This window comes from Schistocerca cancellata, chromosome 3 (genome assembly GCF_023864275.1).
Source record: "Schistocerca cancellata isolate TAMUIC-IGC-003103 chromosome 3, iqSchCanc2.1, whole genome shotgun sequence".
Lineage (NCBI taxonomy): Eukaryota > Metazoa > Arthropoda > Insecta > Orthoptera > Acrididae > Schistocerca > Schistocerca cancellata.
In genome coordinates, this window is record NC_064628.1 from 96,757,914 (window position 1) to 96,782,427 (window position 24,514).

Here is a 24,514-nt window from a genome sequence, read left to right on the forward strand (position 1 = left end):
GTCTTCCACTAGAGTGTATCATCATCTCCGTAACGCTTTCGCGATTACTAAATGATCCTGTAACGAAGCGTGCTGCTCTCCCTTGGATCTTCTCTATGTCTTGTATCTACCCTATCTGGTATGGATCCCACACTGCTTAGGAGGTAGGTTACAGTACACGTGTTCGCCCACTGCTTGAATACTGCTATGTTTTCGGATTGCATTTCCTTAGGATTCTTCCAATGAATCTCAGTCTGGCATCTGCTTTACCGACGATGAACTTTGTATGATCATTCCATTTTAAATCACTCCTAATGCGCACTCCCAGATAATTTATGGAATTAACTGCTTCCACTTGCTGACCTGCTATTTTGTAGCTAAATGATAAGGGATCTATCTTTCTATGTATTCGCAGCACATTACACTTGTCTACATTGAGATTCAATTGCCATTCCCTGCACCATGCGTCAATTCGCTGCAGATCCTCCTGCATTGCAGTAAAATTTTCCATTGTTACAACCTCTCGATATACTACAGCATCATCTGCAAAAAGCCTCAGTGAACTTACGATGTTATCCACAAGGTCACTTACATATATAATGAATAGCAACGGTCCTACGACACTCCCCTGAGGCGCTCCTGAAATCACTCTTACTTCGGAAGACTTCTCTCCACTGAGAATGACATGCTGCGTTCTGTGTGATTTGAGGAGCAGGACAGTGAACTTACGTTGATGTGTTGCCAACAAATTTGCATAATTTTAATCCTATAAGATATATGAGATGCTAGTTTCGCGCACCCAAGTCACCGGTCCAAAATATACGGGAATTGCGTGACCTGTGTTTATACATCTGGTGCCACAGACACCCTTGTAAATCTACCAAGGACTCGCCGAATCCCATCTCACGCAGAATCACCGCCGCATTGCGTTCCGAACCAACACGATATTCAGCTGGTGGTCAATGTTTTGGCTCCACAGAAGTATACGAGGGCTTTGTTGCAGAAATTCGGATGGAGAGTACTGTCGAGCACGTGGCGCCTCTTCTTCAGTACTCCTTTCTCAGTCTGACGTGGCGGCGCCGCACTTTCGGGTGCTGCAGCTAACGGCGAGACGAGATACTGACCAGAGGAGCGTTCGGCTGGCGCCCGGCAATGAAAGCGCTCGCACATTAATCTACGTCTCGAACGGCACTCTGGCCGCTTTTACAAGCGACCGGACTCAATTTATTGCGGCGATAATGCTGGACAACGGCGGCCCAGTGAGCGGCTGACAGGTGTACATACGGGGCGCGGGAGCCCCGGTCCAACCTTTAATTACGCGCCGCGTCGCGCGGGACGGACGGCGAACGAGATGGCGGCTGACAGCGCCACTTGGCCTCGCTGCTGCCTGCCCCTGCTGGTCGGGAAGGGGCGTGGGCGGAGGCGACTCAGACAATGGCCCGCCAGCCAGGCAGACAGACGAGCGTCGCCGCGGCAACGGCAGCAGCGGCGGCCCACGAGCGAGGTCTGGCCGCCCGCCACAGGTGGGGGAGGGGGGGGGGGGGGAAGGTAAGCCGGCCCATCTGGTAACGGGAAGGTCTCGGTAGAGTGCTGGCGTCATTTACTGAGAAACAATGATTTCACACTATTGGCCATTAAAATTGCTACAGCAAGAAGAAATACAGATGATAAACGGGTATTCATTGGACAAATATATTATACTAGAACTGACATGTGATTACATTTTCAACAGTTTGGGTGCATAAATCCTGAGAAATCGGTACCCAGAACAACCACCTCTGGCCGTAGTAACGGCCTTGATACGCCTGGGCATTGAGTCAAACAGAGCTTGGATGGCGTGTACAGGTACAGCTGCCCATGCAGCTTCAACACGATACCACAGTTCATCAAGAGTAGTGACTGGCGTATTGTGATGAGCCAGTTGCTCGGCCACCATTGACCAGACGGTTTCAGTTGGTGAGTGATCTGGAGAATGTTTTTGACTAGGGCAGCAGTCGAACATTTTCTGTATCAAAAAAGGCCCGTACAGGAGCTGCGCATGCGGTCGTGCATTATCCTGCTGAAATGTAGGGTTTCGCAGGGATCGAATGACGGGTAGATCCACGGGTCGTAACACATCTGAAATGTGACGTCCACTGTTCAAAATGCCGTCAATGCGAACAAAAGGTGACCGGGACGTATAACCAATGGACATGTCCGAAAGAACAGATACCATCTTAATAAATATATAGTTAAGGCTCACAGGCCCCTTGACCATCTTCTTCTTCTGTGCGAATGCACAAACAGTGCCCGAACTCTTACGGGAATCGGCAACGCGCCGCGAGTAATGAGTATATTGGGCGGGGGCACTACGAATGTCGTGCGGGACAATACATTGATAATGTGGATTTCGCGCGAGGCGTGCCAGCGTTAAGTCCCTGCAGTCGCGCTGTCCTCTGTGTCCTCGGTGGCTCAGACGGATAGAGCGTCTGCCATGTAAGCAGGACTTCCCGGGTTCGAGTCCCGGTCGGCGCAGACATTTTCATCTGTCCCCGTTGACGTGTGTCAACGCCTACAAGCAGTTAAGGGTGTTCATTTCATTGTAACCTACTTGTTTACTGACGACACAAAGGAATTACAGACGTTAACTGTGAGAGGGTATTGGGTAATAGCAACTGCCCGGAACACCCTAGCAGGCTTCTTTCACACCCAAATTCTCACCTTATCCATGCGCTACTGATGTGGTGCCCCTTGCCCTTTTCTTCTCATTACTTGCGGCATTTCGCTGCGTCCCGCACGAGTTCGAGCCCGGACATGCTGTAGTGCCTCGAGAATTCCGGAGAAAATTCTAGAGACACTCGTATCTTCACCGTCTCGAACACAGGTTATTTTAGAGGTAAGGGTGGTAAAGTGTGAGCAGGCTGCTTAGGTTTTTATGTTGGTAACGCCACGTAGCGCTTTGTATGAAAATCACTAACTGTGCTGCGTGCAGTCTGTGGCTGGTTTGCCTTGTTGGAATATTTGTTATTGTAGTGTTGGGCAGTTGGATGTGGTTGGATGTGAACAGCGCGTAGCGTTGCGCAGTTGGAGGATGTGGGGAGAGAAATGGCAGAATTTTGAGAGCGGACGATTTGTACGTGTATCCGCCAGAAAAAGGAAATTTGCAAGACTGGATGTTATGAACTGATTATATATATATATATATATATATATATAGCGACTTTTGAACATTATTAAGGTAAATACATTGTTTGTTCTCCATAAAAATCTCATTTCCTAACTGTGCCTATCAGTAGTTAGTGCCTTCCGTAGTTAGAACCTTTCATTTAGCTGACATTATTGGCGCTCGCTGTATTACAGTAGTTCGAGTAACGAAGATTTTTGTGAGGCAAGTGATTCATGAAAGGTATAGGTTATTGTTAGTCAGGGCCATTCTTTTGTAGGGATTATTGAAAGTCAGACTGAGTTACGCTAAAAATATTGTGTATCAGTTTATTGATGATCAGAATAAGCAAAGAGAGAAATGTGTGAGCACGTTCAGTTTTGCTCAGCTGTTTGAAAATCAAATAACATAAGAGATTTACCAACACAGTAATTTATAATTTTCCAAAGGGGATGTTTCAAAAGTAGAACTATGTCTACTGCCCCACAATTATGTGTGTACAGTACGGACGTGTATTGGGCGGGCGTTCGGCGCGAGCAGATAGTCAACGAGCTCGCCTGAGAAATTACACGTACCGCCCATGGAGTAAACGCATCGTACTCGGTGAAATTAAAAAACACTGTTGGTATAAACATTTGAAGGTTGTTGAAAGAAGATACTTTTATTCATTCCCTCACTTACAGCCGTAAAGTCGGGACTGTTGTCCTGTTAAGCTTGGAGAGATTTATAAACTGTATGTATTGAAAGATGATTGTAATAGACTCTCGGTCCGGAAGGTGTCGATCTTACGAGAAATGTTACGTGTATGATACTGCCACGTGTTGTGAAAATACAGAAGCTTTCGAAATGTGGTGCTACAGAAGAATGCTGAAGATTAGATGGGTAGATCACATTACTAATGAGGAGGTACTGAATAGAATTGGGGAGAAGAGGAGTTTGTGGCACAACTTGACAAGTAGAAGGGATCGGTTGGTAGGACATGTTCTGAGGCATCAAGGGATCACCAATTTAGTATTGGAGGGCAGAGTGGAGGGTAAAAATCGTAGAGGGAGACCAAGAGATGAATACACTAAGCAGATTCAGAAGGATGTAGGTTGCAGTAGGTACTGGGAGATGATGAAGCTTGCACAGGATAGAGTAGCATGGAGAGCTGCATCAAACCAGTCTCAGAACTGAAGACCACAACAACAACAACAACAACAACAACAGCGCGACACGAAAGTCACCAAACTAACGTCCAATTCGAAGACTTTCATCAGGTCGTTGAGACACAACAAATTATTATTATTATTATTATTATTATTATTATTATGGATAGCGCAACACACATGTTCAAACCTGACCAGTTGTGTTTCGAAATCTTTATTTGCATTAAGTCTCAATGTGACACTCGAAACAGCTGAGTGATGGTATTGACTCTGCCATCATGTGATGATAAAGTCAAATAATGTCAACAATAACAACAAAACTACTACTACTACTACTACTAATAATAATAATAATAATAATAATAATAATAATAATAATAATAATAATAATAAGACGTGTAAAACGCAGCAACAACTGAAGCAATACTCACTAGAGCGGGAGATGTTCACTTCTGCCGACTGCAATGGACCGCGCACTGCAGCGAATAAGCCAGAGAGACCTGCGAAGCAAAGAGACAGTTGCAGTCAGGAGAAAGAACGTGGAAAGCGTACACAAATCGCGTCTGTCGGGAAGCAGACGTTCTCGTAACTTTTTAGTTACTTTAACCCTCCCACTATAAGGATTTTCTTTTTGTCTTATTGACTTCGGTCAAATAGACCACCAAGTAATTTACACCTGTATATTGGCAGTATCTCAATAAACTAACATAGAAACATTCATTACAATTGTTGAACGTAACATCAACGTTTCTGTTTTAATGAATATTACGTTCTATAAACGTAAAGAAATGTAGATTGGTGTCGTATTGACCCCATAGATACTCAGTGTAAAAAACACGAATAAATTGTAATGCACTGTAAATATAGAACTGAACAAACCATCACTGTACTCAAATGAATCAGAGAGAGAGAGAGAGAGAGAGAGAGAGAGAGAGAGAGAGAGCGCCTTTTTAATAAAAACAGCTTTGAAACCAAAGATTTTCCAATTTGCTTGTGGCGTACACTGACCCCAATGGTACTAAGAAGGGAACGACAACAGCTGATGCTTGAAACCCTAATAATGGCTACAAAAATAAGCGAGAAATAGTATTTCATTATTGAAGGTTTTTCGTAAAGCAACTGTTCAGCATAATATTCATTATTCTATTTCCATAAATTTTACGATTAAGAAACAATTTACGTTGGGATCGTATTGATCTTGGTTGTACTCAGTGCAAAAACAATTATTAAATTTTAGTATGATGTAAATATAAAATTGAATGAAATTTCGTTGGATACAAGTAACTCTGAGGGATAAAGAAATTTTGACAATAAGAGTTTTGAAAACAAGTGAGACTGATTTTCCTATGTGCTTATGGGGACATAATTACCCCAACGGTATGTGCTTATGGGGACATAATGATCCCAATGGTATCTCTCAGTCAACGAATACATTCCTGTGGAACAAGAAGAGATAATCATCCACCGACGATGGAAAAAAAAAATTCAAACACGATGCAAATGAAATAGCGAGCTAACTGGCAGAATCGCCTGTTTGTGATCTCCAGCGTAATAAACGTGTCTACGATTACCTGTGGAAGCGTGGACCTCGCATATACGAGGGGCGTTTTAAAAGTCCGTGCAAAGTCCGAGAGATGGCAGCATTGGCGCGTATCAATGTCATGTTTAGTTAGTAGCATCTTTGGAAAGAACGCACACCAAGTTTCAGCCATATTGGTCTATTTCTTTGTGTTTGACATTCGAGTGAATCGAAGTTAAGTGATTGTCAAAAAATGGACGAAGAAGAATTTCGTGTGGTGAGTAAACTTTACTTTATGACAAGTAAAACACGTCAGGAGACTAAAGGGAAGTTTGATAAACATTATGGTGACTCTGCACCTTCGATTAGAACAGTTTGTAAGTGGTTTCAAAATTTTCGGAGTGGCCATGCGGGCACAAGTGATGCTGAACGTTCTGGATGCCCTGTGGAGGTTACGACTCCAGAAATCATTCATAAAATCCATGCATAAAATCCATGATATGGTGATGGATGACAGAACAGTTAAGGTGCGTGAGATTGCTAGTGCTGTGGGCATCTCGAATCAACGGGTACATAATATTTTGCATAAACATTTCGACATGAGAAAGCTATCTGCAAGATCGCTTCCGCGATTGCTCACGCTTGGCCAAAAACGAAATCGTGTGAAGTGTTGCAAGAATGGTTTGCATCTCTTCAGGAAGAATCCGCAGGACTAAGCGTCGTTTCGTCACTGTGGATGAAATACGGATACGTTACTATACTCCTGAGACCAAACAACTACCTAAACAATAGGTTACCATGGGAGAATCTGCACCAAAAAAGGCGAAGAGCATTACTTTCGGCCGGAAAGGTTATGGCGACTGTTTTTGGGATTCGCAATGGATAATCGCCTGTCTGGAAAAGGGTAAAACTATTACAGGTGAATATTATTCATCATTATTGGTCCATTTGAAAACCGACCTCAAGAAAACCGCCGGAAATTGGACCGGAAGAAAGACCTTTTCCAATCACGACAATGCACCAGCACACACCTCAGCAGTTGTAGTTGCAAAATTAATGGAAATAGGATTCAAACTCGTCTCCCCCCCTTCTCCAGGTTTGGCTGCCTCTGACTACCATTTGTTCCCCAATTTGAAGAAATGGCTGGCGGAACAAAGATTTTATTCAAATGAGGAGGTAATTGCAGCAACTAATAACTATTTTGCAGACTTGGAAAATTCCTATTATTCGGAGGGGATCAACAAATTAGAACAGCGTTGGACGAAGTGTATAAGTCTAAAAGGAGACTATGTCGAAAAATAGAAAAGGTTTATTCCAAACACGTAAGTAGTTTATATTTTTGCACGGACTTTCAAACGCCCCTCGTACAGTTCGCTGTGGCCGATTGTCTCTCAGACTAGACAGCACACCCATGCTGAACTATATTTGTCTTTTTCAAAATCAACTGTTTCTAACTAAAGGATTGTTATTAACGTAGTATGTTCGGAATTGCGAAATGCGTTCGGAGAGCAGTGATGGAAATCATGAAAGAGACCAGTATAAAAGACGTTGAAGTATAATGGCTATTATACTAATTTTTAAACGGATTCTTTATCATCTTTAAATAGATGTTGCTAAACATCGTGCAAATTTGTGTATTTACATTAAGTATATTGGTTCAGGATAAAAATTTGTACATCCTTTTAGAGGTTTCCAATCCATTCTAAATTTATTGTTGGAACAGTGCATATGGAGCATATGAAATTACTTTTACTGATCAACAGCCCAAGTATCGACCCATACTGAAACCCCCATATTACTGCGTGATGTAGCCTCCACGGGCGCCAGTTCAGTCGCTGATTCTGGCACATAGTCGATCGCACAGATGGCGCATACTGTCCTGTCCTGGGACACGTTGCTCCGACCCTTCTCCATCTGTTCTCGTAGTTCTGTAAGAGATTTTGGTTGCAAGTAACACTAGTCCCTTCTCTTCCTATCATATCCCACACGTGCCCGGTTGGAGCCATTGCGGAAGATCGTGCTGGCCAGGAAAATTGCTACACGACTTGCAGAGCACGCCGAGTTTTACGTGCAGTGTGTGGACGAGCAGTATCCTGTTGGAACATCACATCACCTCCCTGTTAGAAGAATGGCAAAAGAACGGGTCTAAGAACATTCTGCACATACCGAGCACTGGTTAGCGTCACCTCCAAAAACAGCAATAGTGAATGAGAGTTATAGCTTATAGGACCCCAAACCGTAAGGCCTGGGTGAGGCCAGTATGTCTTGGAAGAACGCACTCTACGAGAAAGCGCTCACCAGGTCTACGTCGTACATGCGAACGACCATCACTTGCGTGCAGGCAGAATCTGCTTTCATCGCTGAAGGCCACGGCGCGCCGTTCTGTTTCCAAGTGATCCTCTGGGGGCACCAGTCAAGCCGTGCATGTCGATGCTGTGGCGTGAGAGAAAGACGGGCTAAGGGTGTGCGTGCACGTAGTTCCGCTGCTAATAAACGGTTCGCAACAGTTAGTGCTGAGACGTCTTGGCTCACAAGCTTTCTCATCTGTGCTGTAGTAGCTGTTCGGTCTGCCATTCCTGCCCTTACAATACGCCGATCCTGGCGGACTTCTGTGCTGCGTGGGCGTCTAGAACGTTCACGTGACTACTGACAACAGCATCGCTGTGCAACTGACGCAGTACATCCAACTTGTGTGTGGCAGTTCTTCGAAAGGACCATCCCGCCACACGGGAGACCACAATTTTACCCCTTTCAGTTGGCTGTAGGAAACACGACTGCGTCTCCGTGGCATGATTGCCTGCTTACTTCACACGTTTGCACCACACTGAGCCTTCGTGTTGTGAGAATTATCTATTGAAGTCTAGATCCACATGGCGGTCTGGCACTACGCTATCTGGTGGCGGACGACGTTGAAACCAATATCAGTACATCTACTATCCCCGCCGGTGACATAAACCGTCATCGGATCAAAATCGACGTTTTTTTACGGCAGTGTATACACGGGGTGTTCAAAAAGTTTCTCCGTAGTGTCTCATGATTGTTAGCCGCGCGTGCCGTATGATTGTTCGCCTGCCTGGGTTACTTCGCTTCAAATGGACTCTCCCAACATTCCACTGTTTCGTTTATCTCAGCCAGCATCAGTAGTATCTTTGGTGTGTGTCGTTACGTATTGACGTGAACGTTTCAGTTAAGTTCCTTTGTTCGTTTGTTTCGTTTTTGTCAGTGTTAAAATGCTAACCATTGAAGAACGTGTGTTTTTAGTCGAACATGTGTTCAAAGCTGGCGGTAAATACACAGTTTCAGTTCGTCAAATATTTAATTCAGATTCAAATGGTTCAAATGGCTCTGAGCACTATGGGACTTAACATCTAGAACTACGTAAACCTAACTAACCTAAGGACATCACTCATATCCACCCCGCGACCGTAGTGGTCGCGCGGTTCCAGACTGAAGCGCCTAGAACCGCTCGGCCACACAGGCTGGCTTCCCCGGAGACAACATTCCCACATCGCGATACTGTGCGACATTTGATAAATTTCTAAGTACGGGTTCTGTGACAGATGCACCGAAAAGTGGTCGTCCCAGCGTTTTGTCTGAGGATAAACTGCTCGATATTTCCGATAAAATGTCCATGTGTCCGAACAAGTCAGTAAGAAAACTCGCCCAGGAAGTCGATGTTAGTGTCGGAACGGCCCACACGGCTGTAAGGAAAAAATTAGAACTTCTCCGCATGCAAAGCGACAGTCGTGCAAGAACTGAAAAATACTGATCATGGCAAGAGACTGCATTATTGTCAATGGTTCAAAAATTTCCTTCAACAAAATGGAAGGGATCTTCTTAATGGTTTTATTTTCCAGGTACATGAACTCGCCAAATTCTCGTATGTCGAATACTGAGTATTCATGAGGAACCACTTCATTCTGTGAAAATATAAGTTTTGATTGCAATTTCTAGACGTCGGATTGTGGGTGCCATATTTTTCAACGAAACAATAAACGCACGACGATACTGCAGAGAGTTTCATTTCGTTATATGCACTGCGGCATACGACACGCGCAGCTAACAATCATACGGCAGTGCGGAGAGAGTTTTTGAACACCCCGTACATGACATAAACGGTAACTGTCCACGACGGACCGCGGTGGTGTAGGGAAAGTCGAGACGAACAATTTGGTGCATGACACTTGTGGTTTACCAAGCCTGGTATACAAACGCCTCATAAGCTGCAGCGTATGTGCACCGTGACAGATTTTGAGAATGCTCCCGTCCTCCCACTGGTTTGGTCCGCTTTAGCTATTAGAAACTCATTTCTAGTTCTCGCTAAAACCGCCCCAAAATATTAGAAAACACCTCGTTTTTGCATTTACAAAATGTAAAACTGACGTTTGTGTAAATGTTGCTACAAAATTTTGTGAATTTTAACAGTGTAGCGTTAAAAATTATTTCTTTTCATTTCTCTCAGCTTCTTAATACGATACTGTATTTATAATTATTAAGTTTAGATCGGATTGCAAAAGCAATTGTTAATTGCATAAAGTTTACGAAACTCTCTTCTTTTAAGGACATTGTGTGTACATTAAGCCAAAACGCTGCTATGTGTAGCAGTTGTTGTTGTGACTTTATTTTCAAGCACTTTCCATATTACGCCTTTGACGCTCTTGCTGTCAGATATCTTACTTGGTGCGTTTTTAAGTGAAGTACAGGCGAAATTATAAATTACTCGCTAAGTAATGTCTCAGCAGTGGATTTTTTCTTTGTTGGCCAGTATCGTTAAGACCTTGTTAATATTTTGTAAGTTTCACAGCTTCGAGTTATGTCAGCGATGTTACATGCTAACAGGTTTTTTTTTAAATCTATGGAGTTGTGTGATAGTAACATCTCTGCAGCTGTATACTGGTGTTCGTTTTATGAAATTATCCGTGGTCAAACTTACGAAATGTTAACAAGATGTTAACGATACTGGCCAACAAATAAAAATTCCACTGCTGAGACATTACTTAGCGAGTAATTTATAATTTCGCCTGTGCCTTGCTTAAAAACGCACCAAGTAAGATATCTGGCAGCAAGAGCGTCAACGATGTAATATGGAAGGTGCTTAAAAATAGCCTTTGAGTCGAAACAGGCCTATAGCCAATGGAAATATATTAACAATAACAACAATTGCTACACAAAGCAGCGTTTTGGCTTAATGTGCACATAATGTCCTCACAAGACATATACAACGCTGCAGGCCCAGGAAAATTTAGAATCTTTTTTCTTTCATTATTCTCACTGGAAAGTTCGAGTTAATTACTAACGTTAAAGAAGTAAGTTAAAAAATCGGACCGACTAAGCCTATGGCATAAGACGGCGAACTGACATTCAAAATCTCGCGCGGTTTGTTTGCGGTGCAGCTTATGTGGTTTCGTAGCCAATTTGAGGTTATTTACCAGACTGATAAGAGTCCGTTATCAAATTATCCCTCGCGACTTACGCGACACCATCAAAACAGTTTGACTTTGAAGAAAAAGGTAGTGGAATGTAGAATATGGCCAGAGGACATACCGCCATATTCACATCAGAGTGGCCTTTCTGTACGCGAATGTCGCAGAACTAGTCAAGCTGTGTGCGACGTGTAATCATTTAACTTTCTTATACATGACTGGGAATAATTTCCAGCACCATCGATTAATAACATATACGCCACTCTTCTCCAAAAGCCCATTACGAGTTGTACCATCGCAGAAAGCCCGGGAACTGGCAAACACTCTCCATTCCTCGTAGCGACGCGGCTGACGATGTGGAGTAAAATATCGCCGCTACGGCGATGGTGTAATTTATCACGGCTAAGGACAGAAGGCTACGTTGCGGAAAAATGCAGGATCTGGAAGTGGCCTGCACTTTTACCGCAGCATCAATTCGTTCTGTTACTCACAAACCATTTTTTTTCATTTCCTGGATCGCTACACAATGCTTTTTTTACAGTCGATAGCACATTCCGCAGAACAGATGGGATTTTTTTAGCGGTCTCCGACTGCAGAATATTAAAAAGCTTCTGCGTGATCATTCCGCGCGTGATCATTCCGCGGCGTCAGAGTGCTATTGCTTCACATAGCGCGTTTGTTGATTTGATCAATACGTAGCAGTCACACAGCAGGCAGGAACGAGAAGCAAAACATGGGTGCGTGCGTTTTACGAGGAAGCTAAAAGTTTACTTTTCAATCTAATTACACGATGTTGTGTGTCTTACGTTCACGAAACTTAGTGTGAGTGGTACAGTACCAGTTGATTATGTAATCCCTCCTCAAGCCTCCAGCATTTAAGTTGAGCCTGCATAATCAAGAACCGTATAGTGATGTCTATGGATGGTTTATATACGTATAATTACTTATAAAATCATCTAGATATCTACTAAATACACTCCTGGAAATGGAAAAAAGAACACATTGACACCGGAGTGTCAGACCCACCATACTTGCTCCGGACACTGCGAGAGGGCTGTACAAGCAATGATCACACGCACGGCACAGCGGACACACCAGGAACCGCGTTGTTGGCCGTCGAATGGCGCTAGCTGCGCAGCATTTGTGCACCGCCGCCGTCAGTGTCAGCAAGTTTGCCGTGGCATACGGAGCTCCATCGCAGTCTTTAACACTGGTAGCATGCCGCGACAGCGTGGACGTGAACCGTATGTGCAGTTGACGGACTTTGAGCGAGGGCGTATAGTGGGCATGCGGGAGGCCGGGTGGACGTACCGCCGAATTGCTCAACACGTGGGGCGTGAGGTCTCCACAGTACATCGATGTTGTCGCCAGTGGTCGGCGGAAGGTGCACGTGCCCGTCGACCTGGGACCGGACCGCAGCGACGCACGGATGCACGCCAAGACCGTAGGATCCTACGCAGTGCCGTAGGGGACCGCACCGCCACTTCCCAGCAAATTAGGGACACTGTTGCTCCTGGGGTATCGGCGAGGACCATTCGCAACCGTCTCCATGAAGCTGGGCTACGGTCCCGCACACCGTTAGGCCGTCTTCCGCTCACGCCCCAACATCGTGCAGCCCGCCTCCAGTGGTGTCGCGACAGGCGTGAATGGAGGGACGAATGGAGACGTGCCGTCTTCAGCGATCAGAGTCGCTTCTGCCTTGGTGCCAATGATGGTCGTATGCGTGTTTGGCGCCGTGCAGGTGAGCGCCACAATAAGGACTGCATACGACCGAGGCACACAGGGCCAACACCCGGCATCATGGTGTGGGGAGCGATCTCCTACACTGGCCGTACACCACTGGTGATCGTCGAGGGGACACTGAATAGTGCACGGTACATCCAAACCGTCATCGAACCCATCGTTCTACCATTCCTAGACCGGCAAGGGAACTTGCTGTTCCAACAGGACAATGCACGTCCGCATGTATCCCGTGCCACCCAACGTGCTCTAGAAGGTGTAAGTCAACTACCCTGGCCAGCAAGATCTCCGGATCTGTCCCCCATTGAGCATGTTTGGGACTGGATGAAGCGTCGTCTCACGCGGTCTGCACGTCCAGCGCGAACGCTGGTCCAACTGAGGCGCCAGGTGGAAATGGCATGGCAAGCCGTTCCACAGGACTACATCCAGCATCTCTACGATCGTCTCCATGGGAGAATAGCAGCCTGCATTGCTGCGAAAGGTGGATATACACTGTACTAGTGCCGACATGGTGCATGCTCTGTTGCCTGTGTCTATGTGCCTGTGGTTCTGTCAGTGTGATCATGTGATGTATCTGACCCCAGGAATGTGTCAATAAAGTTTCCCCTTCCTGGGACAATGAATTCACGGTGTTCTTATTTCAATTTCCAGGAGTGTAGCTTAACAATTACTTATTGCGCTCATACATATATTTACAGTACGTAAGATTGTCTCTACAAGATGCATCTAATCATTTTGGTGAGTGAGAAGGGGGAGGGGAGGGGGAGGAAATAGCAACAAAATAGTTTTATTGCCCTTCAAAATATCCACAGCACACATTCATAAATGTTTATAAGGTTGAAACTTACGAACAGGTAGAACTACGTGCCGGACCTGGACTCAAAGCCGAAACATTGCTTTCGTGGGCTTTGTAAATTCGTTAGTGTGTAAGATGTATGTAATTATACAGGGTGTTCCATTGATCGTGACCGGGCCAAATATCTCGCGAAATAAGCGTCAAACGAAAAAACTACAAAGAACGAAACTCGTCTAGCTTGAAGGGGGAAACCAGATGGCGCTATGGTTGGCCCGCTAGATGGCACTTCCATAGGTCAAACGGATATCAAATGAGTTATTTAAAATAGGAACCCCCATTTTTTATTACATATTCGTGTAGTAGTCACAAACACATGGCTCACAATTTTAGACGAACAGTTGGTAACAGGTAGGTTTTTTAAGGTACGTTTGAACATTTTATTTCGGTTGTTCCAATGTGATACATGTACCTTTGTGAACTTACTATTTCTGAGAACTCATGCTGTTACAGCGTGATTACCTGTAAATACCACATTAACGCAATAAATGCTCAGAACGATGTCCGTCAACCTCAATGCATTTGGCAATACGTGTAACGACATTCCTCTCAACAGCGCGTAGTTTGCCTTCCGTAATGTTCGCACATGCATTGACAATGCGCTGACGCATGTTGTCTGGCGTAGTCGGTGGATCACGATAGCAAGTATTCTTAAACTTTCCCCACAGAAAGAAATTCGGGGACGTCAGATCCGGTGAACGTGCGGGTCATGGTATGGTGCTTCGACGACCAATCCACCTGTCATGAAATATGCTATTCAATACCGCTTCAACCGCACGCGAGCTATGTGCCGGACATCCATCATGTTGGAAGTACATCGCCATTCTGTCATGCAGTGAAACATCTTGTAGTAACATCGGTAGGACATTACGTAGGAAATCAGCATACATTGCACCATTTAGATTGCCATCGATAAAATGGGGACCAATTATCCTTCCTCCCATAATGCCGCACTATACACTAACCCGCCAAGAGAGCTGATGTTCCACTTGTCGCAGCCAGCGTGGATTTTCCGTTGCCTAATAGTGCATATTATGCCGGTTTACGTTACCGCTGTTGGTGAATAACGCTTCGTCGCTAAATAGAACGCGTGCAAAAAATCTGTCATCGTCCCGTAATTTCTCTTGTGCCCAGTGGCAGAACTGTACACGACGTTCAAAGTCGTCTCCATACAATTCCTGGTGCATAGAAATATGGTACGGGTCAATCGATGTTGATGTAGCATTCTCAACACCGACGTTTTTGAGATTCCCGATTCTCGCGCCATTTGTCTGCTACTGATGTGCGGATTAGCCGCGACAGCAGATAAAACACCTACTTGGGCATCATCATTTGTTGCACGTCGTGGTTGACGTTTCACATGTGGCTGAACACGTCCTGTTTCCTTAAATAACTTAACAATCCGGCGAACGGTCCGGACACTTGGATGATGTCGTCCAGGATACCGAGCAGCATACACAGCACAGCCCGTTGGGCATTTTGATCACAATAGCCATACATCAACACGATATCGACCTTTTCCGCAATTGGTAAACGGTACGTTTTAGCACGGGTAATGTATCACGAAGCAAATACCGTCCGCACTGGCGGAATGTTACGTGATACCACAAACTTATACGTTTGTGACTATTGCAGTGCCATCTGTCATAAAGCGAAAAAAGTGGTCGAACTGAAACATTCATTCATATATCTTTACGTACTATACGAATATGTAATAAAAAATGGGTGTTCCCATTTTAAAAATAACGCAGTTGATATCCGTTTGACCTATGGCAGCGCCATCTAGCGAACCAACCATAGCGCCATCTGGTTTCCCCCTTCAAGCTAGACGAGTTTCGTTCTTTGTAGTTTTTTTTCTTTTGATGCATATTTCGTGAGCTATTTGGCCCGGTCATTATCAATGGACGGCTCTGTATATTGCTGTCACAGTAAATTTCTTAATACTCGCCCAGTACACACAAAGTAAGATTATGGAACAACTGAATGTATCGCGAACAATGATACAGTGCGTGCACACGAATACACGAAGTCATGGCTACTTGGAGACGACAAAAGTAGAGTAAAAACAAATTGCATACAGTACATTCCCACACTCACGAATTTACATTAGGAATAACATGTCTTCTCAACCTAGAGACTGGGACAGTTTCGAAAAAAGAAAAAAAAATGAAAATAACCGAGTTAACAAACGATAAAAAATAACGAAGCGGCCGTGACCGCAGAACTAAAGATTCACTAGGAGTAAGGTGACATTAACAAAGTGCAAAAATCAGACAGGCCAATAATTTCATTTTAGGTCTAAGTCTTTCGCAGCAATGTACTCACATAGAAAGAGGAAGAAAATTGTGTTTGCAAGGCAGAATCTTTACTGAAACATACTCTGAAAGTAAACATGTACCCAAAAAGTGAGGTTTGCTCTCAAGAGAGTAGGATAAAGTGGAGTGCTATGTATATGCAATTACATGGAACACACAAAAACCATGCACAGGAACCATTATGGCTGACAGTGAGAGAAAGACAATGCTGTCTTTAGTGGGAGCCGCTAGTGCGTTATTCAGCGAGCGCTCTGTCATTTTAATACTAGGCGCAGCGAACCGTGCATACCTGAGTCTTCGGTCGTCTCCGATGTTTCAAACTCTGAGAACGCCGGAGACGGGGCGCTGAAGTTTTCGTATCTCAGGGAAACGAATTATTAAGCAAGCTGCAACGACGCTGCCGCAGAAAGCCTCTCCATCCTAGCACGCACGCTCGCAAAGTTCTCCCGTACGGGAAGCCAGCTGTAGGAAGCAGGGAACGCGAGCACGTTTCAAATACGCAAGGTTGCTCTTTGCGAGAGTCGTGCCTTTCTGCTGCCGTGAAAATGATTGTACGCCTCTGTCAGCTCGGTACGTTTAGACATGGTGTCTCAGACTTGACTGCCAAAACTAAACATATAGCAGAGGATCCTGAGCTACTTTATTGTGAAGAACTTCTTTCTTTTCTTCTGGTGTTCAACCCTGAGGTTGGTTTGCAGCAGAGCCACATTCCTCTCTTCTGTCTGCCTTCCTCTTCATTTCCACGTATGCGTTACATCCAACGTCATTCATGATCTGTTGCATGTATGATATCCTTGGTCGCCCCCGCCGATTCCTTCCCTATATAGCTCCTCCTGCTATTGTTCCAATGACGTTGTTATGTCGTAGGATGTGCCCTACAAGTTTGTCTCTTCTTGTTTGGATGTACCTCCACAGAACTCTGCTTTCCTGTACTCTTCTAAGCACCTCTTCATTTGTTACTTTGTCTCTCCTGCTGATGTTCATCATCCTTCTATAACATCACATCTCCAGGACCTCTAGCCGTCTTCTCTCTTCTCTTCCTATTGTCAAAGTTTCAGATCCGTATAGCGCCACACTCCAAACTAAAGACCGGAAATGTATATTTAGTTTCATGACATAAACAAGTTACGCCTTATAACAACAACGTAAGCTCACAAGGAGTGTTAAGAGTCACGACGGAGGTGTCAATGAATGCTTTACAACGGCGCATGAAATTTTGCCGCATTCACTCATCCACTGAGGCGACAGAAGTATGGGATAGCGCTATGCACATATGCAGATGGCGTTAGTATAGCTAAAACGAGGTATAAAAGGGAAACGCATTGGAGGAGCTGTCATTTGTAATCACGTGACTCGTGTCATTTCCGACGTGATTATGGCCGCTCGACTGGAATTAACGAACCCTGAACTGTAGTTAGAGCTAGACACATGGGACATTCTGCTACGGAAACCGCTAGGAAATTCAATATTGCGAGATCCACGTTGTCAAAGTGTGTGCCATGATTAACAAATTTCAGGCATCACCTCTCGCCACTGACAACGCAGTGCGCGGCTTTTACTTAACGACTGAAAGCAGAGGCGTTTGAGTAGAGTTGACAGTGCTAACAGACGAGCAATTCTGCACGAAATCACCGCAGACGTCAGTGTGGGACATACGAGCAACATATCGGTAAGACAGTGCTGCGAAATTTGGTGTTAAAGGGCTACAGCAGCCGACGACCGACGCGAGTGCCTTTGCCAACAGAAGCACATCGCCCGTAGCGCCTTTCCTGCGTTCGTAACCCTATCGGTTGGACCCCACACGACTGGAAAAACGTGATCTGATGTGTGTGTGTGTGTGTGTGTGTGTGTGTGTGTGTGTGTGTGTGTGTGTAATCTTATGGGACTTAAGGACACACACACAAACCCATGCTCGAGGGAGGACTCGAATCTCCGCCTGGACCAGCCGCACAGTCCCTGACTGCAGCGCCCTAGACCGCTCAGCTAATCCCGCGCGGCGTGATCTGGTCAGGTAAGTCCCAATTTCATTGGTAAGAGCTGATAGTAGGGTTCGAGTGTGGCGCAGACCCTTCTAGCCATGGACTCATGTTGTCAACAAGGCACTGTGCAAGCTGGTGGTGTGGACTGTGTTTACATGGAACGGACTGCGTCCTCTGGGCCAATGGAATTGATCATCGACTGGAAACGGTTATGTACGGCTACTTGGAGAACATTTTCCGCTATTCATGGAATTCATATTCTCAAACAACAATGGAATTTTTATGGGTGAGAGTGCCATGCAACCGGGCCACATTTGTTCGAGATTGGTTTAAAGAACATCCTGGACAACTGGGCAGCTGTATCAGTTTCTTTGGCTCTTCAGTGTAAGAAGATTACTCGCACAAGCAAAGAGGTATTTCCTCGCTTGAAGGACTAGAATCGAACAACAGCCATAATTTTAGCAACAAATCTCTGAGAACATACATTCGTAGGACTGGTACATCTACATCGATACTCTGCAAATCACAGTTGAGTGCCTGGCGGAGGGTTCAGTGCCTGGCACAGGGTTCATCGAACCACCTTGATGATAAACCAGGAAGCTGAGGATCTCCGCATATTTGGCGAGGAGAGTATATGCGGAAACAATGACTACAAGATGGGACATGATGATATAGGATGCGTGTTAAGGCGTCGAGAAATAATTACTTTGGAAATTGTGATAGCTGTAGCGGGTAAAAACTGCAGGGGAAGACAAGAGATTGGAATACGAGGGGCGTTTGAAGAGTCCGTGCAAAAATAAAAACTACTTACGTGTTTGGGGTAAATCTTTTTTATCTTTCGACATGGTCTCCTTTTAGACTTATACACTTCGTCCAACGCTGTTCTACTTTGTTGATCCCTTCCGAATAATAGGAATTGTCCAAGTCTGCAAAATAGTTATTAGTTGCTGCAATCACCACCTCGTTCGAATAAATTCTTTGTCCCCCAGCCATTTCTTCAAATTGGGGAACAAATAGTAGTCTGAGGGAGCCAAGTCTGGAACATGTAGGGGGTGTGCACGAGTTGGAATCCTGTTTCCAATATTTTTGTGACCACAACTGCTGAGGTGTGTGCTGGTGCATTGTCGTGATGGAAAACCACTTTTTTGGGGTCCAGTCGCTGGCGTTTTTCTTGCAGCTCGGTTTTCAAACGGTCCAATAACGATGAATAATATGCACCTGTAATAATTTTACCCTTTTCCAGATAGTCGATGAGGATTATCCGTTGCGAATCCCAAAAGACAGTCGCCGTAACCTTTCCGTCCGAAGGAATGGTCGTCGCCTTTTTTGGTGCAGATTCTCCCTTGGTAACCCATTGTTTAGATAGTTGTTTGGTCTCAGGGGTATAGCAATGTATCCATGTTTCATCCACAGTGACGAAACGTCGCTGAAAGTCCTGCGGATTCTTCCTGAACAGCTGCGAAACCATCCTTGCAACACTTCACACCATTCCGTTTCTGGTCAAGCGTGAGCAATCGCGGAACCCATCTTGCGGACAGCTTTCTCATGTCCAAATGTTTATGCAAAATATTACTTACCCGTTGATTCGAGATACCCACAGCACTAGCAATCTCACGCACCTGAACTCTTCTGTCATCCATCTCCATATCATAAATTTTGAAACCACTTATGAACTGTTCTGATTGAAGGTGCAGAGTCACCGTAATGTTTATCAAGCTTCTCTTTAGTCTCCTGAGGCGTTTTGCCTTTCGTGAAGTAATGTTTAATCACCACACGAAATTCTTTTTCGTCCATTCTTTGACAATCAGTCGACTTCCTTGATTCACACGAATGCCAAACACAAAGAAATAGACCAATATGGCTGAAACTGGGTGTGCGTTCTTTCCAAAGATGCTACTAAATAAAGATGACCTCGATACGCGCCGGTGGTGCCATCTCTCGGACTTTGCACGGACTTTTCAAATGCCCCTCGTATATCCAAGAAGTAAATGGGGAGGTTGGGTACAAGTGCTCGTCGCAAATGAAAAGATTGGTATAGGTGAGGAATCAGCGGAAGGCCACAGCAAACCAGTCAGCAGGCTGATGATCCAACAGATGACGTAGCAGCTGACTGACGCGGAGCTGGTTCGGTGTGAGTGGAGCGGTGGCCACCGTGTGGGCGTCGTTGGGCACTGTCGCATGAAAAGGGCGGGTGTCGGGTTGTGCGGCTGACCGATAACCACTTGCCGCCGGACAGTGTCTCCGATTACCGCGGCGGTAACCCGGTACAGCGGCCGCTGCCTGCTGCACTTCCTGTCCGGGGGCGGGTCTGTCCTCCAACTGGCGGCCGCAGAGATAACAGCGCGCGTCCCGCCAACACAGCAGAACCTCTCGGTCGCAGCGAACAAGTAGGACAGCTGACACTGATTTTATTTGTTATTATGTCTACATCAGTTCGAGTCTGTTATTATTTAATTAATTAATTCATGACTATAAACGAAATGTCACGAGGAGATGCCTTACCTCCGAGCAGCGTTCTGCTCCCCACACAGGCACACCAATGACGAAATAGTAAATAGTGATACCACGCGATTAATATACACTGATGACCGAGCAGTGACCACATAGGACAGTACGTTTGAGATGGACGAAGCGGGACTGACTACAGGCTCTGGTCGATGTCACTAGAGAAGGGAGGAACATATGGTAGACCAACGAACAGTCTGCGTACGGGGTGACTCAGGAGGTGATTCTACATGTGAAAAAAGCCCGTTAAAGTCCGATGAACATGTGTCCCGTTTTCGATCGTTACGGAACTGGAGTAGGTTAAAGACTGCACACATTCATGAATAAATATGATGACAAGTGTGAATATCTCTTACCTAAATGCTGCGTAGGCGCTGTAGTGGATACTGAATAATTCTGGGATGGATGACTGATACATCCTACAAGAGGTGTGGGGGTTCTCTAATAGATGGCAGCGCTGTGACGTCACACCGAGGCAACGGGCGTACCCTGTGTGCAATCTTTCCTCACACGGACCAGTGGTATTTCGGGGCGTACAGAACCTAAGAAATTTTTACGTAAGAAGTTAGAAATGCAGTATACTGCAACACCTAACGCCAGCTACTGTAGTATATGCCCTGAGGAAGGCCACTGCCGCACAGTGAAGTATCTATTCGTTCAATTGACCTTCCGTTTCATTGGCATCTGTCCGAATTACAGTGTCATCAGTAACTTGAATTCATCTTCCAAATTTCTAATTTCCTTTACTGATTGCTCCATGTACAGATTGGACAACACGGAGAACAGGTTGTAACTATGTCTCACTCCCTTGTGAAATATTGCTGCCCACTTATGTCCTTCGACTAACTGCTGTTTGGTGTGATACGACAGGTTTTCCCATGTTGTTGATTAACGGAGTACCTCCAGATGTTCAACAGAAAGGTTGTTTCCATTATTCTGCCAGATATTCCGACGACCAACCCAGTCGTCGTCTTCACGTGCTGCGAGCTGCGCTGTTATGCGTACTCGCTGACTGGGCTCGAACCATACCGTGAAATACTGTTGCTGTCTGGCCGTTACTTATTACACAGTTCCATTCCGGTAACGGCTACGTCTTTTGATGCCCATTTGTTTTTCGGGGTTCGCACGGTTATTCTTCGAAACGTAGATTCTCTCAACGTTTTCCAGCTCTAATGGATGAGCTAACCGGTAAGATCTTAATAAATTTAGGGTCTGATACCGAACACTACAATCTGCAACCAGCATGTTTCTACCGATGCGTGAGTGGTGGAGGGATGGTAGTCATGTGACCAGGGCCTGCCGTTGGGTAGACCGTTCGCCGGATGAAAGTCTTTCGATTTGACGACACTTCGGCGACTTGCCCGTCGACGGGGATGAAATGATGATTAGGACAACACAATACCCCGTCTCTGAGCGGAGAAAATCTCCGACCCAGCCGGGACTCGAACCCGGGCCCTTAGGATTGACATCCTATCGCACTGACCACTCAGCTACCGGGGGTGGACGATGCGTGAGTGACACGTCTGTGGTGTGGAATCATGATAAATTCCTGGAAATGTAAACTCTATCCACGTTAGCGTAAAATACACGGTATAACTTGAAAAAGAGCGCCTTCTACCTTTCCGCGACGTATTAGTTAAGAGAACAACGGGCGAATATCGTATCTCTGCGCCTCCAGCAGTCACCATCCGCCGTAAAGAAATTCCGACTCTGATCCACAGAGCTCGAACACTGTCAGAGGTGTACAGCCTCGCCGAAGTATTACACCTCTTTCGAGAAGTGTTCCGAAATAACGCTTACACAGATCGACAAAATCGGCCAGACGTTGTTCAAAACCATCAAGGTCTGAGAAAACAGTTTTTGAGAGCGAGCAACAGGAAGGGAAGCCAAGAATTGCTGGCACAATCTACGGGAGGACCGGTAGAATTCTACGGAAAGATAGCATATGATGTATTTTGGTCCCTTCAACAGAGGTAAAACTTTTTCTTTGTACTGTTAAGGACAATGAAAATATGCGAAAGCAAGTCGAGTGGCGCATTCTATGCGAATGTGAAATGTTGTAATGTTCCTTTCGTCCGTTCGTCGGGTCTCCGTGGCTTAGCGCGAAATCACACTGGCGCCCACGACCATAACAGACGCCCTCTTAGCGGCGTGCAGCACGCGACACGTAATCAAGGGAGTTACTGTTCCACACACGTAATAGGGAACGCTTATGGGCGGACACAGATTAATTTCCTATATTACTACACACGTGAAATGGGCCTACCTAAGGGTCAGTAGCCTCCCTATGACCCGCGAGACACGGTTAAGCTCCACAACTCCACAGTCAATAACAGTCAGTCCTGCAGTTATGTAACTACGAGGACTGGAACTTTAATAGTGGCAACTATTTATTTACAGCTCGTGCAAAATAGATAGATGTTTCAAAGTTTTACTGACCTTTAAAGTAGTCACCAGGATTGTGTATAACCCGTTGCCAGCGACGTGGAAGTCATACGATAGGCTTAGCAGTGCCAGTTGTGTTGACAGTTCGAGCGGCGCGGTCTATTGCCTGACGAATTTGTAGGAGTTCTGAAGCGAATGCCGCGAATTGTTTCCATCAGTTTAGAAATCGAGCTGAACTCACGAAGGCTTATGTCACGAGAGTTCAGTAAGTGGTAAAGCATTTAGAAGCCCCACCAGTCAAACAAATCAGTAACAGCTTGCACTGTACGTGCTTGAGCAATGGCCTGCAAAATGATGGTCAGGTCCTGCAGAAAGTGTCATCACTTCTCTCTCTAAGCTGGTCGTAGGTTGTGTTCCAAAAATGAACAGCATAGAGACAGAAGTGATGACACTTTCTGCAGGACCTGACCACCATTTTGCAGGCCATTGCTCAAGCACGTACGGTGCAAGCTGTTACTGATTTGTTTGACTGATGGGGCTGCAGAGTGCTATACCACCTGCTACACTCCCCTGACTTAAGCCCTCGTGAGTTCAACTCGATTTGTAAACTGAAGGAAACACTTCACGGCATTCGCTTCAGAACTGCTACAAATTCGTCAGGCAATAGACCGCGCCGCTCGAACTGTCAATACAACTGGCACTGCTAAGAGTATCCTACGACTTCCACATCGCTGGCAGCGGGTTATACACAATGCTGGTGACTACTTTGAAGGTCAGCAGAACTTTTAAACACGTATCTATTTTGTACGAGCTGTAAATAAATAGTTGTCGCTATTAAGTTCCAAAGCTAGTATTTTCAGGAAAGATTCCGAGAACCGGCCACTGAACTGGGAAGAGTGACCTCTAACAGCAGTTCAATACACCGCCTTCGAATGATTACTAGTAACTGCTGTTGCTAAGCACCATAGCAACTAAACAGGAACACAGTTCACTAACAGTAGCGAAAATGTAAATAAAAAACACGACACACAACTCTGGACGCGAAAAAATATTAAATTTATCTGTATCAGTTAACATTAGCGAAGTGCGTCTCTTTTATCCAACACCACTCCCAGATAGCTAATGTCTTCACACACTTTTCTGAAGCCTTCTTTTACCGAACAATTGAAGACTCTATTGGTTAAAAACAGTCTTGGTTGCAATTTTAGTTTTTTATTTTTCAACTACGCGTTTCGCCTTATTTAGGCATCTTCAGGTTATCTTAATTTGGTATTTCTTAGAAGGATCCTTTAGTCAGTCTAGCCAAAAGGCATCGTCGAATATATCAGGCCAACATCGCCTTCGTTAAACTCAGTAAAAACTTTTCTAGATGGGGCTACCACTGTTACTCGCTCCTTTTAACGGGAATGCGTTATGCATGACTTGGTGTCACTCGCGTCCATCCAGAAAAGTTTTTACTGAAGGCGAAGGTAGAATTGCAACAAAGACTTTTTAACCAATACTGTTAAGCAATGGTTTGCTGTATG

At 45.2% G+C, this 24,514-nt stretch overlaps 1 long non-coding RNA gene across 1 annotated transcript in view; it reads right to left on the reverse strand.

Annotated features, from left to right (window-relative positions):
- LOC126176045 (uncharacterized) overlaps nucleotides 1-24,514 on the reverse strand; it is a 447,202-nt gene that overhangs the window by 70,595 nt on the left and 352,093 nt on the right. The window contains exon 3 of the long non-coding RNA XR_007535639.1: nucleotides 4,701-4,769. This is a non-coding gene — a long non-coding RNA (uncharacterized LOC126176045). The remainder of the gene's footprint in view (nucleotides 1-4,700; nucleotides 4,770-24,514) is intronic.